Raw genomic sequence first — 18,491 nt, 5'->3', positions numbered from 1 at the left:
AAAAGTACAGAAAGAATTCTTATTGTAAATGCTACAATTGGTAACAAGATATAGTGCCACCCACCCCTATACAGTTTTAATCAAATAGTGTATTGACACACTACTCACAACGGCACATAATGGCATTACAAAAGATTCAGAATTTGTAATGAGAGTGTAACAAATTTACCTTTCTTATCTTCAGAAAGTAGGCTAACATAGTTTAGTTTATTTATTAGTGTCACAAGTAGGCTTACATTAACAGTGCAACTAAGTTACTATGAAAATCCCCTAGTCACCACACTCCGTTGCCTGTTTGGGTACATTGAGGGAGAACTTAGCATGGCTAGTGCACCTAACCAGCACATCTTTCAGACTGCGGGAGGAAATCGGAGCAACTAGAAGAAACCCAAGCAGACACAGGAAGAACCTGCAGAGTCCGCACAGATAGTGAATAAAGCCGGGAATTGAACCCAGGTCCCTGGCACTGTGAGGCATCTTTGCTAACTACTGTGCCACCCTGAATTGTTAGAAAAAGAACATGCATTATGGTCTTGAAATTGTGATTAAGAAGGTGTATGGCGTACTGGCCTTCATCAATCGAGGAATTGAGTTTAGGAGTCGGGAGATAATGCTGCAGCTTTATAAAACCCTGGTTAGATCCCACTTGGAGTACTGTGCTCAGTTCTGGTCACCTCGTTACAGAAAGGACGTGGAAGTCATTGAAAGGGTGCAGAGGAGATTTATAAGGATGTTTCCTGGATTGGGTGGCATGCCTTTTGAGGATAGGTTGAGAGAGCTTGGTCTTTTCTCCTTGGAGAGACGAAGGATGAGAAGTGACCTGACAGAGGTGTATAAGATGTTGAGAGGTATTGATTGGGTGGATTCTCAGAGGCTTTTCCCCAGGGCTGAAATGGCTGCCACAAGAGAACATAGGTTTAGGGTGCTGGGGAGTAGGTACAGAGGAAATGTCAGGGGTAAGTTTTTCACTCAGAGAGTGGTGGGTGCGTGGAGTTGGCTCCTGTCGGTGGTGGTGGAGGCAAATTCGATAGGGTCTTTTAAGAGACTTCTGGATGAGTACATGGGACTTAATAGGATTGAGGGTTATAGGTAAGCTTAGTAGGTAGAGATACGATTGGCGCAACTTGTGGGCCGAAGGGCCTGTTTGTGCTACAGTTTTTCTATGTTCTAAATTACTTGATAAGAAGTCTGACAACAGCAGGTTTAAGTCCAACCGATTTATTTGATAGTAAACTCACAAGCTTTCGGGGTTTGTCCCTTCATCAGGTGAATGGAGAGTTCTGGACTCAGACAGAGCATATAACAGCACAGACAGTTTGCAGACTACTGATTAGAATGTGAGTCTTTACATCTAACCTGCTATTCAAGTCTTAAAGATGCAGACATACTCTTGCAACACGGCCAATGTTGTTTACCTAATACGCTGCAGGAAAGGACGTCCTGAAGCACGGTACATTGGGGAGACCATGCAGACGCTATGACAACGGATGAATGAACACCGCTCGACAATCACCAGGCAAGACTGTTCCCTTCCTGTTGGCAAACACTTCAGCAGTCACGGGCATTCGGCCTCTGACCTTCGGGTAAGCGTTCTCCAAGGCGGCCTTCACGACACACAACAGCGCAGAGTCGCTGAGAGAGACTGATAGCCAAATTCTGCACACATGAGGATGGCCTCAACAGGGATCTTGGGTTCATGTCGCACTATCTGTAACCCCCATGATCTGCCTGGTTTTGCAAAACCTCACTTACTATACTGTCTGGAGACAATACACATGTCTTTAACCTGTGCTTAATGCTCTCTCCACTCACATTATCGGCATCTTTAAGACTTGAACAGCAGGTTAGTTGTAAAGACTCGCATTCTAATCAGTAATCTGTAAACTGTCTGTGCTTTATATGCTCTGTCTGAGGCCAGAACTCTCCATTCACCTGATGAAGGGACAAACCCCAAAAGCTTGTGAGTTTACTATTAAATAAATCGGTTGGACTTAAACCTGGTGTTGTCAGACCTCTTACTGTGTTACCCCAGTCCAACGCTGGCATCTCCACATCTAAATTACTTGCTCATAGCAGTGACCCAATGGTGTGCCAGAAAGCTGGTGGCAACCCCTCCACAGGCATTTCCAGAATCTCTGATGCAATTCTTTGCATTTCAGGTAACTAACAGCCTGGCATCAGGATTTCTATGACAGAACGGAATCCAGCTCCAAGGACTGCCAGTAAATCAACAGAGCCAACAACTCTTCATCGCCAGCAGTGTCACCGGTGGCCACTGCTGGAACTGCATCTTCTCAGGACCAGCAACAATGGTCACGGTCACTAGAATAGAGGTAAGTGTGGTGGCAATCAGGCAGGACCTGGCAAGGGGCAGGAGCTTTTCAAGGGGGTGGCCTTTACTGCCAGATGTGCTCTCCATGGCCAACAGGGCACCCGATCAGGAGGTTGCCAATTTTTATTTTGGGGGGGGGGGGGGGGGGGGGGGCGGCTCTCCTTGCTGACCCCCCACACCCACTGATTGAATATTTAAGGCCTCAGTTGACCTCTGGGTGGCAAGATCATGTTCAATCTTACCTGCGCAAGCAATTCTCAGGGAGGTAGGAAAGCATTGGCTAGGCGCGCCCTGTTTTCCCTCCAATTCTATGCAGCCCCCATGCCAACAAATTTCACCCCTACATTACCTTTGAGATCTCAATGTCCTAACAGCTCAACAGCTAATGAAGTAACTTTTGAAATGCAGTGTAACCTAGTGAAATATGATAATCAATTAATGCACAAACTCTCTTTAATAGCAATGAGATAAATGACTACATAATCTATTTTTCTTTGAAGCAATAATGTTTTATATATTAATGATATATGATAAAGACATAGGGATAACACCCTCATTCCTCTTTGAATAGCATCTTCTGATGCTTTACACTGACTTGGAGGGACAGATGGTGCTCCAGACTGTCTTATCCAAAAGATGTCACCTCAACCAATGCAGTACTCCCACTGCACTGCACTGAAGGCTCAATCTAGATTCAAGATATCTGGAGTGAAACTTGACCCATTACCTGACAAGATTGCTGTCACTGAGCCAGAGCTGACACAGCACAAAGAAGGTTGCCAAATAAATGCTGGAGGTCCAAACTTAACTGTAAAGGCTTTCTCAGGAATGGCAGCAAATCTGCAATTCCTTTCACATGTGTAGTTTCCCACCTGCCACATAAACCATTTTGTAAGTATACACAGATAATTTCTTCTACAGTAGGTACTGATGCTAAGTCCAGTTGAGTTTTGAGGGGAATGCAAAGTGACTTCAAGGGAACTTAGACAGGCTCAGTGAGAGAGCACAAACACGGCAGGTGGTATATAACGTGGAAAAACGTGAAGTTATCCATTTTGGTAGGAGAAGCAGAAATGCAGAGTTATTTTTTAAATGGTGAGACATTGGGACTGTTTGATGTCCAAAGGGACCATGTTCATGAGCCACTGAAAGCTAACATGCAGATGCAACAAGGAATTAGGAAAGGAAATAGTACGTTGGTCTTTATTGAAACAATATTTCATAGAATCATAGAATCCCTACAGTACAGAAGGAGGCGATTTGGCCCATCGAGTCTGCACCATCCACAGTCCTACCCATGCTCTATTCCTGTAATGTCTTATATTTACCCTGCTAATCCCCCTGACACTAGGGTTAATTTAGAATGGCCAATCAACCCAACCCGCCCATCTTTGATTAAAAGAAAAAATGGTTTTGCTGCAGTTGTACAGAGGCTTGGTGAGAACGTACCTGGGACACTGCTTGCAGTTTTGGTCTACTTACCGAAGGAAGGGTATACTGGCCATAGAAGGAAAGCAATGAAGGTTTACCAGGCTGATTCCTGGAATGATAGGATTGTAATATGAGGAGTCAGTGAGGAGATTGAGGAGAGGTACATATTTACTAGAATTTAGAGGAATAGGATGCAATCTCATTGAAACAAGTAAACGTTTCGGGTCTGGAATGCACTGCCAGAGAAAGTGGTAGAGGTAGTTTCAATTGAGGTATTCAAGAGGGCATTTGATAGTTACTTGAATAGAAACAATGTGTAGGGTATGGGGAAAAGGCAGGGGAATGGCACTTAGTCATGACACTCGTTTGGAGGGTCAGTGCAAACATGATAGGCCAAAAAGTTTCCTTCTGTGCCATAACAATTCTGTAATCAACCTGAAAAGGGAAAAATAAACTTGCAGGGCAATGGTGAAACAGCGAGTGTGATAAGTGGATAGATCTTCCAAAGAATTTGCACAGTCCTGATGGGCCAAATAGCCTCATTCTGTATGATTCTCTGTAGCTAAGATGAGGAAGTTCAAGCACTTGTAAAGCTTGAAAAACCTTATGTCAGATTGTTTGAAAGCAGATGTTTAATGATGTATCATTATTCCAGTATTAAGGCCGCTCTTAGTATCTCAGTAGTATTACCACTGTAACTTCAGGGATTTTTCAGTCACAGTACATGAGTGTGATATCGTTCCATAAAGTAGCTAGCCCTTGGAGAGTAGTATTCCTTGGAGCAGCTGGCATTCTCAAGGTTAAATACAGAAACATGTCTTTTTTTAAATACAAAGGCAGGAACCACGATTGAATTCTTTTCAGCATGACATACCTATATGACTGCTCATCCGAGAAATGATCAAGGATGAAAATGATAAAATAGGCACTGAACTCAGGTAATGCTTGCAATTTATCTTCTACCTCACAGCACAAATTTCCAGTCTACTGAGGAGACTCCCACTTGACAGCTGTTAATGTTCCAACTGTGACAAAACATAACAGTTCCTATCAGGGTGAGTACACATCTGCTTCCCTTTGCTGATGGGGCACATTGTAGGCAGGCTTAGAAAATCAACACCAAAGATTGAGCCAGGGTTAATTTTAGTCTGCCTGGCATTTATAATTTACGGGGATAACGTTGCTTGAATAAATTATTTCACCGTCTACACTTCCTGCTGCCTCAGAAAAGCAGCCTGCATAACCAAGGACCCAACGCACCACGGACATCTTCTCCTCCACATTCTTCCATCAGGAAACAGATACAAAAATATGAAATCACATACCAACCAACTCAAGAACAGCTTCTTCCCTGCTGACATTGGACTTTTGAATGGACCTTACTATATGTGCAAGCTTTTTTTACACAGAGGATGGTGGGTGCCTGGAATTCGCTGCCGGGGGAGGCAGTGGAAGCAGATACGATAGTGACTTTTAAAGGGCATCTTGACAAATACATGAAAAGGATGGGAATAGAGGGATATGGTCCCCAAAAAGATGGGCATTTTAGTTCAGGCAGGCAGCACGGTCGGGGCAGGCTTGGAGGGCCGAACGGCCTGTTCCTGCACTGTAAATTTTTTTGTCCTTTATATTAAGCTGATCATTCTCTACACTCTATCTGTAACTGTAACATTAAATCTTGCACCCCCTCCTTTCCTTTTTCCCCTTTGTTGTCTATGAACCGTATGTTTTGTCCATATAGTGCGCAAGAAACAATACTTTTCACTATATCCCAATACACGTGACAATAATAAATCAAACCAAATGTAGAATTTGGATTACTTCACAATCCAAGCCCGACAAAAAGGATGTCACCCAAGGGATTAAAGCCATCCTTTTCCTTCAGATGCTGACAGACCTGCTATGCATTGCCAGTACTTACAGTTTTTATTATAAAGATTAAGGCCGGGATTCTCCAGCCTCATCCACAGTTGGGATTCTCCAGTCCCTCTGCTGGGATTGGAGATTTGGCTGAGTGTCAAATTCTCCATTCTTGCTGATAGCTGTGGTGGGACGTATGATCTCGGAGAACACTGGTTTAAATGTTTGGTACAGTACTGAAGTTCTAATAATACTCCCATTTTTGAAATGTTGTTTCATACAGTGTTTCGTACACGAACATAAGAACATAAGAAATAGGAGCAGGAGTAGGCCATCTAGGCCTTTGAGCCTGCCCCGCCATTCAATAAGATCATGGCTGATCTGTCGTGGCTCAGTTCCACAAGTACACGAAGCAAACATGTGCTCATATGCATGCACATCTGTCACTGTCCCCTGATGCTACCAACCTGTATTGAAGAACAGGGATTATTGGAGTTATGCTTTGTGTTCATACACTGCTTTGTCGAAGGTAAACATTTTTTGAATACCAAAATAGCTAATGCTTTGGTACATGAAATATAGAAGTAGAAATAAACATATTTTTTGGAACAAAGATCTTTTGTTCAAATTTTAAAAATAGATTTTAGAGTCCAATTTTCATTAGAAATCTCCGCTCAATTTATTATGAAGGGCAAACTAGGCAGCTCAAAACCAGGCATAGTGACCTTTCTTGCATTGCTGCCTGCGAGTAGGTTTCTGTAGGGATTACTGCAGATATCCAGAGGAATCGCTCAGGTTGCCGTTTCAGGTGAAATGATTTTACTTTGCTCAATGAATTGACTAAATTCGCAATTGGTGATGTCAGTCTGCATTACCTGGGTGAGTCTACCTGACATTTCCTGCCTGCTGCACTCTGTCCATGTTCCAACATTGATTTTCTCTCAAAACAAAAAAGTCTGCATACAGCCAAGTACTGAAGCATAAAAATAGCCAGCAGAAACGATGGTTTAATTTAGGAAGAGTTTTCAGGACATGAATCCATCATCCCTTGTCTCGATCATGAAAGATGTTTAATTATCCTAGGACACAAAGCAATCTCTTAATTTGCTTCTTCTGATCAATTCTTTCTTGCTAATTGTTAATGTTATGTTATCTCCCCCAGATTATCCCAGTATTTATGCTTGTCTTGCCCTGGTTTTCCATAATTTTGAACTTACTTTTATTTAAAAAGCCTTTTGAATTGGCTCACATAAACATTCCCACAATTCACTATTTGTTAATGTTGTGTTAATTGTATTGTTAAGGAAGAGGATAAAAAGGTGGAGCGTATTGATTAAGTATCTTGAGCACAAAAAAAGGGACTGTTGCCCCTGTAAAGGGTTGTTCATCTATTTATTAGATTAGTAATTGGTGGCACAGTGGTTGGCACTACTTTCTCAGTGCCAGGGACCAAGGTTTCATTCCCGGCTTGGGTCACTCTCTGTGTGGAGTCTGCACATTCCTCCTGTATCTGCATAGATTTCCTCCAGGTGCTCCAATTTCATAAGAACATAAGAAATAGGAGCAGGAGTAGGCCATCTAGCCCTTTGAGCCTGCCCCGCCATTCAATAAGATCATGGCTGATCTGTCGTGGCTCAGTTCCACATTCCCGCCCTCTCCCTATAACCCTCAATCCCCTCGCTTATCAAAAACCCATCAACCTGCGTCTTAAAAATATTTAGCGAGGTAGCCTCCACCACTTCAACGGGCAGAGAATGCCAGAGATTCACCACCCTTTGAGTGAAGAAGTTCCTCCTCCCCTTTATCTTGAGGCTGTGCCCCCTAGTCCTACTGTCCTTTCTGAGCGGGAAGAGCCTCTCCACCTCTATCCTATCATAAGAACATAAGAAATAGGAGCAGGAGTAGGCCATCTTGCCCTTCGAGCCTGCCCCGCCATTCAATAAGATCATGGCTGATCTGTCGTGGCTCAGTTCCACATTCCCGCCCTCTCCCCATAGCCCTTAATCCCCTCTCTTATCAAAAACCCATCAACCCGCATCTTAAAAATATTTAGCGAGGTAGCCTCCACCACTTCAACGGGCAGAGAATTCCAGAGATTCACCACCCTTTGAGTGAAGAAGTTCCTCCTCAACTCCGTTCTAAACCACCCCCCCTTTATCTTGAGGCTGTGCCCCCTAGTCCTACTATCCTTTCTGAGCGGGAAGAGTCTCTCCACCTCTATCCTATCCATCCCATTCATCATCTTATACGTCTCAATGAGATCTCCCCTCATTCTTCTAAACTCTAACGAGTACAAGCCTAATTTATTCAGCCTCTCCTCATAGCTCAACCCCCTCAACTCCGGCATCAGCCTAGTAAACCTCTTCTGCACTCCCTCCAAGGCCAAAATATCCTTGCGTAAGTACGGCGCCCAAAACTGCACACAGTACTCCAGCTGCGGCCTCACCAATGCCCTATACAGCCGCAGCAAGACCTCCCTACTTTTATATTCAATCCCCCTCGCGATGAAGGCCAGCATCCCATTCACCTTCCTGACCACCTGCTGCACCTGCAAGCTGGGTTTTTGCGACTCATGCACAAGGACCCCGAGGTCCCTCTGCACCGTCGCCTGCTGCAGTTTCTCGCCACGTAATTAATAGTCTTTCCTACCATTCTTCCTATCAAAGTGGACCACCTCGCACTTGTCAACATTAAATTCCATTTGCCAGTTCCTGGCCCATTCGCCCAGCCTATCTAGATCCTTCTGTAGACTCTCCACACCCTCCGCACAATTTGCCGTTCCACCAATCTTGGTGTCATCAGCAAATTTCAACACCCTACACTCGGTTCCCTCCTCCAGATCATCTATATAAATGGTAAATAGCTGAGGCCCCAGCACCGACCCCTGGGGCACTCCACTAGTCACCATCCGCCAATCCGAATAGCACCCATTGACCCCCACTCTCTGCCTCCTATTTGGCAACCAATCCTCTATCCACGCTTACACCCTACCCCCAACTCCATGTCCCCTGACCTTCTGCAATAACCTCTTGTGAGGTACCTTATCAAACGCCTTCTGAAAATCAAGAAAGACCACATCCACCGGCTCTCCTCTATCCACCGCCCTAGACACATCCTCATAGAACTCCAGTAAATTTGTCAGACACGACTTCCCTTTAACGAAACCGTGCTGTGTCTGCTCTATCAAGCAATTCCTCTCAAGATGCCTCGCTATTTCCTCCTTGATGACGGATTCTAACATTTTACCTACAACAGACGTTAAACTAACCGGCCTATAATTCCCTGCCTTTTGCCTGGCACCCTTCTTAAACAATGGCGTAACATTAGCCGTTTTCCAATCTTCCGGCACTTCCCCGGAATCCAGCGACGTCTGGAAAATAACCACCAAGGCATCCACTATCACCTCCGCCATTTCTTTCAGAACCCTCGGATGCATTCCATCCGGTCCTGGCGACTTGTCCACAATCAGCCCCTCCAGTCTGTCGAGCACTGCCTCTCTAGTAACAGTAATGTCATTAAAACCCTCCAGTCCTACCACCTTTCCATCTCTAACACCCGGCAAATTATTCACGTCCTCCTCCGTGAAGACAGAAACAAAAAAGTTATTCAAGACCTTAGCCATATCTCCATCCCCTACCACTAAGTCCCCCTTCTCATCCTCTAAGGGACCAACGTTCACCCTAGCCAGCCTCTTCCTTTTTATATATTTATAAAAACTCTTGCTATCCTTTTTTATATTAAGCACTAGCCCAGCTTCATAGTTTCTCCTACCCTTCTTTATCAACTTCTTTGTCAATCTTTGTTGACATTTAAACCTCTCCCAATCCTCTTCTCGCCCACTACTCTTAGCTACTCTAAACGCCTCCGCTTTTAATTTAACACTTTCCTTCACCTCCTTCGTTATCCACAGCTTATTACCTCTCCTCCTACGGTCCTTTTTGACCATTGGAATAAATTGTTGCTGAGCACCAAGAAAGATCTCCTTAAAGATCCTCCACTGCTCCTCAGCAGACCTACCTTCCAACGCGCTCCCCCAGTCCACATTCGCCAATTCTTCTCTCATCCTACCGTACTCCCCTCTGTTCAAACAAAGGACGCGCGTCCGGGAACCCACTTTCTCCTCCTCCATATCCGTCCCATTCATCATCTTATACGTTTCAATGAGATCTCCCCTCATTCTTCTAAACTCTAACGAGTACAAGCCTAGTTTATTCAGCCTCTCCTCATAGCTCAACCCCCTCAACTCCGGTATCAGCCTAGTAAACCTCCTCTGCACTCCCTCCAAGGCCAAAATATCCTTGCGTAAATACGGCGACCAAAACTGCACACAGTATTCCAGCTGCGGCCTCACCAATGCCCTATACAGCTGCAGCAAGACCTCCCTACTTCCTCTTACAGTTCGAAAGATGTGCCAGTTCGGTGCATTGGCCATGCTAAATTCTCCCTCAGTGTGCCTGAACAGGCACCAGAGTGGTGGCGACTAGGAGAGTATTACAGAAACTTCATTGCAGTGTTGATGTAAGCCTACTTGTGATACTAATAAATAAATTTTAAACTCGAAAAAGACTTTTCACTTGTTTCTTTTATACTGGGCAAGCATCAGATTAAGCATAAGATGGGGTGCAATATCTTATCTTGTCAGCTTGGATCTTGTTTGTCCTGTGGAGACCATGAATTGGATTCAATTAGATTTTGAATTTGGTTTTTGGAGCAAGCAAGGAATATGTTGGGTTTGCCCGGTCAGCTCCGAGCATTGGCTTTGTAACTTTCAGGACAGAGTAAAGAAAGTGTAAAAAAAAGAGTATGAAAAGGGAGTGTGAGGTAGTGGCAATGTCAATAGACTAGTAGTCCAGAAGGTTCAGGTTAATGACATGGGTTCAAATTCTTTCATTGCATTAAAAAATCTGGAATTAATTCACACTGAGATGAAAAATGACAAGGAGATTGTAGGAACACTGCTGGGTTTTGATGATTTTGCCAATATGGTGCTTGAAGATGTCACAGATTTTGAGATCACAGCAGAAGGCAGAAGAATCATAAAACTGCACCAAATCTTATGAAATGGAAACAACATAACAATGCTTGTTCCTGGTGGTGAAGGTCCTGAAGTATGGGTGGAGCTTTCTCACTTCAATTAAGTGGATTTGCGTTGTGCCCTAATTCTGTTTCCTTATGTTCACTTCTGCTTTTGGACAATTTTTTTTAGTTTATTTTTTATATCAGACTTTCATGGACAGTTCCATTTATTTTATATGTGGAAAGAAGGGTGGAATTTTCCCATCTGCCGGCCCCTGGAATTGTAACGGGCGGGAACAGACCATGCAAAGTTCCATCGACTTCAGGCAAAATTCTGCCCGCAGTGTCTCAGAAATGAGGTGGATCATGGTTTAGTGTATGAAAGACATTATTTATTTTTATAGAGGAAATAAAGTGATTTCTTTCCCACTAAAATGAAGCTAGTCTCAGTAATAGTGACTATGGAACAATCATTGTCAATGGCCATTTTAGTTTGAAAACACCCTTCTTATCTAAATAAGAACTAAGCCAACTGGCTTGGATGTGAGATTCCCAGGAATGTCATTTGCATAAGCTACAGCCCAACTGTGATTCTCTCAAATACCTGCAGACTTGAGGTTCTCAAATGCTGATGGGTTTAATTAGCAATCAGCAGTTAAAACAAGAAATGTCATGTCGGTTACTCTGTGCACATCTAGAGTTTACAGAAATAGTTTAAAACCTTTTGTGATAAGAATGAATTTACACATGTATGACAGTGTGGTACAATGCAGCTTCAGCTCCATTAGGTGGAAAACCCCAAGAGAAAAGTTAAGAGCTAGTCACCCAGCCAGTCTTTGGTAGCTCCTTGCAATAGTTCCTCGCTCGTTCTCCCAGCAAGAGATGAGTTGTGAGACTGCAAACCTGTATGAAAATGTATTCTTCACTATTCTAAGGGAAGAGTATGGGAATGCGCGGTGGGAATTTTCTCGACTGGCATACAATGACATCAGTATTTTAGTCACATGTCATGTTATGTGTGCACTGCCGGATTCTTGGCTCATTGTTTGTTGCTGTGTTGCTCTGCGTGTTTTCCTGGCAGTTACTTTTGTCAGCAATGGTTTGCCATAGCCTTCTACTCTTAGGGACGGGATGCGGAGGCAGCTCCCATGTTTACCTCAGCGACCAAACCAGCACTGTTACTCTACTTCTGAACAACATGCCAACTGTCTAGCCAACTATCCATGCCACTCCACCTCCCCCATATTTAGTCACATATCAACCATTAAAATCACGTATGCCAGCGGCCTACACAGTTATTTTGAAGAGTGTGACCATGTTAAAGTAATTCTGACAAAGAAATCAATATCCCACAGCTATTATTCTATGTGGAACACATCTTCAATTCTCATCCAGTTACTGCCTGATTAAGTTACAAACTGGAACCTTTCTACCACAAAAGTCCATTATCGTCTCAAAAAATGATACACCTGGTTAGATCACCATCATTGAACTTCACGAACATTGATGCTCCCAGTAGCGTTTTTTTTAAACTATCTCTCAGGCTATTATTCTGTTAGCTATAAGCTGCATTATTCCTTTACCCTTCTCTAACAGAAGTGAGTGAATACTTTTTTACGGTCATTATCAGACTTCCAAAACACATTTGATGTTGTGCCACACAAAAGAAATGTTAACAAAGTTATAGTTTATAGAATAAAAGGGGCAACAGCAACATGAATACAAAATTGGCTGAGTGACAGGAAACATTTATTGACTACAGCTCAGCCTTCAAAACCATTATTCCTACCAAACTCCATGGCCTGGGGCTTGGCTCCTTCCTCTGCGACTGGATCCTGAATTTCCTAACCTACGGACCGTAATCAGTAAGGACAGGCAACAAAACCTCCTCCATGATCATCCTCAACACTGGTGCCCCACAAGGCTGTGTCCTCAGCCCCTTACTATACTCCTTGTACACCGAAGACTGTGTGGCCAAATTCCCCTCCAACTTGATTTTCAAATTTGCCGTTGACACCACCGTGGTGGGTTGGATCTCAAGACGAAACAGAGTACAGGAATAAGATACAGAATCTGGTGAACTGGTGCGATGACAATAATCTCTCCCTCAGTGTCAACAAAACAAGGGAGATAGTCATCAACTTCAGTAAGCTTAGTGGAGAACATGCCCCTGTCTGCATCAATGGGGATGAAGTAGAAATGGTTGAGAGCTTCAAGTTTTTAGGTGTCAAGATCACCAACAAACTGGTCCTCCCCTCCCCCCCCATGCTGACACTATAGTTAAGAAAGCCCACCAACACCTCTACTTTCTCAGAAGATTAAGAAAATTTGACATGTGAGCTATGACTCTCCCCAACTTTTGCAGATACACCATAGAAAGTATTCTTTTTGGTTGTATCACAGCTTGGTATGGCTCCCATTCTGCCCAAGACTGCAAAGGGTTGTGAATGAAGCCCAGTCCATCACACAAACTCCCACCCATTGACTCTGTCTACACTTCCCACTGCCTCAGAAAAGCAGCCAGCATAATTAAGGACTCCACGTGTCCCGACACACACTCATCCACCATCTTCCGTCGGGAAAAAAGATACAAAAGTCTGAGGCCACATACCAACTGACTCAAGAACAGCTTCTTCCCTGCTGCCATCAGACTTTTGAATGGAGAAAATACTGGAAAATCTCAGCAGGTCTGGTAGCATCTGTGAGGAGAGAAAAGAGCTGATGTTTCAAGTCCAGATGATCCTTTGTCAAAGCTTTTTTTCTCTCCTTACAGATGTTGCCAGACCTGCTGAGTTTTTCCAACATTTTCTCTTTTGGTTTCAAATTCCAGCAAAGTAATTTGCTATTAGACTTTTGAATGGACCTACCTCACACTAAGTTGATCTTTCTCTACACGCTATCTACGACTGTAACACCACATTCTGCACCCGCTCCTTTCCTTCTCTATGAACATTATGCTTTGTCTGTAAAAAATATTCTTCATTGTATACTAATTTATGTGACAGCAATGAATCAAATCAAATCAAAGAATCAGAGAATAGTGATTATTGAATGTATTTTGGGCTGGTGGATGGTTTGTAATGGAATTCCTCATGGATCAATGTTGAAACCCTTGCTTCTCCTGATATATATATTGTATAAATGACCTTGGTGTAAAGAACACAATTTCAAAGTTTCCAGATAACAGGAAATTTAGAAGCATTGTGAACACTGAGTATGTAACTTCAAAAGGGTACAGACAAGTTGGTGGAATGGGCAGACAGATGGCAAATGAAGGTCAATGCGGAGAAATGTGAAACAATTCATTTTGGTCGGAAGAACAGAGAAAGCGAACATAAGATAAAGGATGCAACTCTAAAGGGGTGTAGAAGAAGAGAAATCAAGGTGTTTATTTCATTGAAGGTAGCAGGACAGGTTGAGGGCATGGTTATTAAGAGATGGGTGCTGGCATATTGGTATTGTCAATGGACTAGGAATCCAGAGATTCAGAGTCATGGTGGGGGGACCAGGGTTAGAACCCCACCATACCACATCATGGAATTTGAGTTCAATAAAAATCTGAAATTAAAAGTCTAGTGTCGTAAAAGGTGGCCCATAAGGCATAACTGCTAGACTGGCTCTGTAGAAGGTGGTGATGGAATCAAGAAGAGGGAATCTGTCTATCGCGGATGTATTTGTCCATGATAGTATCATCTGGATTGACCACTGCACAGTCCTTGTGGAGATGAAGGCTCATCTTCATGTCGGGGATACCCTTCAACATTATTGTGTGGCATACTAAATGGACAGACTTCAAACAGATCTAACAACTCAAAGTTATGTGGCCAACAGCAGCAGCAGAACTGTATTCAACCACAATCTGTAACCTCATGGCCTGGCATAGACCCACTCATCCATTTACCAGCAAGTCATGAGATCAGCTCTGCATCAATGAACAGTACAAGATGGCATGGCCAGGAGTAACACTAGGCATATCTAAAAATGAGGTGTCAACCTGCTGAAGCTGCAACTCGCGACTGCATGCATGTCAAACAATAGACAGAGCTAAGCAATCCCATGACCCACAGATCAGGTCTAAGCTGTGCAACCCTATCACATCCAGTCATGAATTAAACAAATCACCAGAGATGGAGGCCCCACAAATATCCCCATCTGCAATGATTGGAGAGCTCAGTGCATCAGTGCAAAAGATAAGGCTGAAGCATTCGCAACAATCCTCAGTCAGAAGTACTGAGTGGATGATCCATCCTCCAGAGGTCCTCAGCATCCCGGATGCCAGCCTCCAGTTTCCATGCGATACGAAGACAGCTGAAGGCACTGGAGGCTATGGGCCCTGACAATATTCTGGCAATAATGCTGAAGATCCCAGAACTTGCCACTCTGCTAGTCAAGCTGTTCCAGAGTAGCTACAACACTGACATTTATCCAGCATGTCAAAAATTGCCCACATATATCCTGTACACAAAAAGCAGGACAAATCCAAACTAGCCAATTACCGCCCATCAGTCTACTCGCAATCATTAGTAAACGATGGCAGGAGTCTTCAATACTGCTATCAAGCAGAACTTACTCAGCAATAACCTGCTCACTGACTCAGACTGGGTTCCACCATGGTCACCCAGTCTCTGACCGCATTACAACTTTAGTTCAAACATGGACAAAAGAGCTGAACTATGGAGGTGAGGGGACAGTGACAGCCCTTGACATTAAAACATCATTTGTCTGAGTATGGCATCAAGGAGCTGAACCAAAACTGGAGTCACTGGGAATGATGGGGAAAACTCTCCACTGATTGGAGTCATCCCCGGCACAAAGGAAGATGGCTGTGGATGTTGGAGATCAATCATTTCAGTTCCAAGACATCACTGCAGGAGTTTCCTCAGGGTGGTGTCCTAGACCTAACCATCTTCAGCTGCTTCATCTTCCCTTCATCATAAGGTCAGAAGTGAGGAAGTTCGCTGAAGATTGCACAATGTTCAGCACCATTCACGACACCTTAGCTATTGAAGCAGTCCATGTTCAAATACAGAAGACTGGACAATATCTAGGCTTGGGCTGACAAGGGGCAATAAAATTCACAGCACACAAGTGCCAGGCAATGGCCACCTCCAAAAGAGAATGTAACAATCGGTCCTTAACATTCAATGGTATCAGCATAACTGGATTCCCCCACCATCAACATCCCAGGGGTTACCATTGGCCAAAAACTGGACCAGCCAATATAAATACTATGGCTACCAGAGCATGTCAAAGACTAGAAATCCTGTGGTGAGTAACTCACCTCCTGAGTCCCCAAAGCCCGTCCGCCATCTAAAAGGCACAAATCAGGACTGTAATAGAAGACTGTCCACCTGACTGGACGAGTGCAGCTCCAAGAACACTCAAGGAGCTCAACACCATTGAGGACAAAGGATGGGAGCCATGAGCTTGATTTGCACCCCATCCAGAAACATTCACTCTCATCACTGCCCATGCACAGTGGTAGCCATTTGTACCATATACAACATACAATGCAGGAACTCACCAAGGTTTCTTAGACAGCACATTTTAAACCCAGGACCACTATCTTCTAGCAGGACAAGGGCAGCAGATACCTGGGAATACCACTGCTTGGAAAGTCCCTTCCAATCACACACCATTTTGATTTGGAAATGTGTTTCCATTCCATCACTGTCACTGGGTCAAAATCCTGGAACCACTCAATAATAGCACTGTGGGTGTACCTACACAGCAAGGACTGCAGTGATTCAAGAAGACACTCACCACCACCTTCTCGAGGACAATTAAGGATGGGGAATAAATACTGGCTGATTCAGTAATGCCCACACCCCATGAATAAATTTTTAAAAATATAGTAGCATAGATTTTATTAACAGAAACACAGAACACAAGGGCAAACAGTTGTATTGAAGTTATATAAGACACTAGTTAGGCCCCAGCTGAATTATTACATCCAGTTCTGGTCACTGCACTTTAGGAAGGATGTGAAGGCACTGGAATGAGTGCAGAAAAGATTCAAGTGATGAAGCACTTGTGTTATGAAGGTTGATTGGAGAAGTTAGGACTGTTTTCCCTGGAGAGGGAAGACTGAGAGGAGATTTAATACAGGTTTTCAAAATCATTAGGCATTGGATCACTGTAGATACAGAGAAACTATTTGCACTTGTGAAAGGATAGGGAACAAAAGAGCACAGATTTAATGTAATTGGCAAAAGAAGCCAAAGCAACAGGAAAAAATCATTTTCTGAGGTCACGTACCAACTGACTCAAGAACAGCTTCTTCCCTGCTGCCGTCAGACTTTTGAATGGATCTACCTCGCAATAAGTTGATCTTTTTCCAAACCCTAGCTATGACTGTAACACTATATGCTGCATTCTCTTGTTTCCTTCTCTATGAATGGAATGCTTTGTCTGTGTAGTGGGCAAGAAACAAGACTTTTCACTGTATACTAATACATGTGACAATAATAAATCAAATCAAATCAAAAATGGTCAAGATCTGGAATTCACTTCCTGAAACTGTGGTGGAGCCAGGTTCAATTGAAACATTCAAAAGGGAGTCAGGCTGATCTGAAAAGCAAGATTGTGCAGGGTTATGGAGAGAAGGAAAGGAAACGGCACTGGGAGAGTCATTCATCTGGAGAGCCAGTGCAGAGCCGATGGGCGAAATAGCTTCCTCCTGCGTTGGAACATTTTCGTGTGATTGTATGGAGTGAAAGATAAAGCTTCAGGACCAATCAAGAAAGCATGCAGGTGTCAATTGTTCAGCTATTAAATGATAATGGCAGAAACTCCAAAGTCCATTCATTCAGCAGGCATGTTAAAATTAACATGTTTTAATGAACAAGGTTAGTTACTTAATCCTATGATTTACTAAACTTGCTTTGTTTCCTGAACTGAAGTGTCAGAAACATGCAACAAATTACATTTGTGCTTTCGCTGCATTACTAGCTGCTTTTTCTTCTTGATTGTTTCCCTCAACTTAACTATATTATGATCATTATAGACTTGCTATGCTTCATTATTCTGAACTACGTCAGGAATTAATTTGTTAGCTGTTGGAGTTGCAATATATTGGCCAAGAAAGCAGCCCTGAAGATGCCAGGATACAAGTTCTCCAAGAACAAATGTTTTTGCATCACAGATTCCTTTTTTAATAAATAAAATGTTCTACAATAATAATTCAATTGTCAACAGCCTTTCAGCCTGTCCAGAAAATTTGTTGCCATTGTTTATTAGTCTTTAATGTATTCCCTGTAATGTGATTGATCTTGGTGAAAACTGATCTAGTGCTTTCCTAAATTAAACAGACACTCTGTTTAAATAACTTTGGCACAGTGGTTAGCATTGCTGTCTCAGTGCCAGGGACTCCGGTTCAATTCCGGCCTCAGGTCACTGCCTGTGTGGAGTTTGCACATTCTCCCTGTGTCTGCGTGGGTTTCCTCCAGGTATTCCAGTTTCCTCCCACAGTCCAAAGATGTGCGGGTTAGATGGATTGGCCATGCTAAATTGCCCCTTAGTGTCAGGAGGAGTAGCAGGGCAAATACATGGAATTACAAGGATAGGATATGGGTGGGATTGTTGTTGGTGCATGTTCGATGGGCCAATGGGCCTTCTTCTGTGATTCTATGAACTTCTCTCCTTCAATCCATCAATCCTAGTTAATACCATTATTCCTACTCTCTTATTTCTTTTGCTATGACTCCTGAATCTTTTATGCCAAGGAATATTTGATGTCCCAGCTTCCACTACAGCTTTTACATTATAATTTTCTACCTTAACTAATGGCTCAAAATCTCCAATTTTGTTTCTCATGCTCACGGCATTAATATACATTACAGACTAGATCCCA

The 18,491-nt window shown here is 43.3% G+C and overlaps 1 protein-coding gene and 1 pseudogene across 1 annotated transcript in view; one reads left to right on the top strand and one right to left on the bottom strand.

Annotated features, from left to right (window-relative positions):
- Nucleotides 1-18,491, bottom strand: part of b4galt2 (UDP-Gal:betaGlcNAc beta 1,4- galactosyltransferase, polypeptide 2) — a 394,076-nt gene that overhangs the window by 41,105 nt on the left and 334,480 nt on the right. The gene's annotated exons all lie outside the window — the stretch shown is intronic.
- On the top strand, nt 10,549-11,852 carry LOC145348217 (U6 snRNA-associated Sm-like protein LSm5 pseudogene; annotated as a pseudogene).

The sequence above is a fragment of the Carcharhinus amblyrhynchos genome, chromosome 9 (assembly GCF_965287045.1).
Source record: "Carcharhinus amblyrhynchos chromosome 9, sCarAmb.v2.hapA, whole genome shotgun sequence".
NCBI lineage: Eukaryota > Metazoa > Chordata > Chondrichthyes > Carcharhiniformes > Carcharhinidae > Carcharhinus > Carcharhinus amblyrhynchos.
Note: the sequence above shows the minus strand (reverse complement) of the source record. Positions and strands in the feature narration are given on the sequence as shown.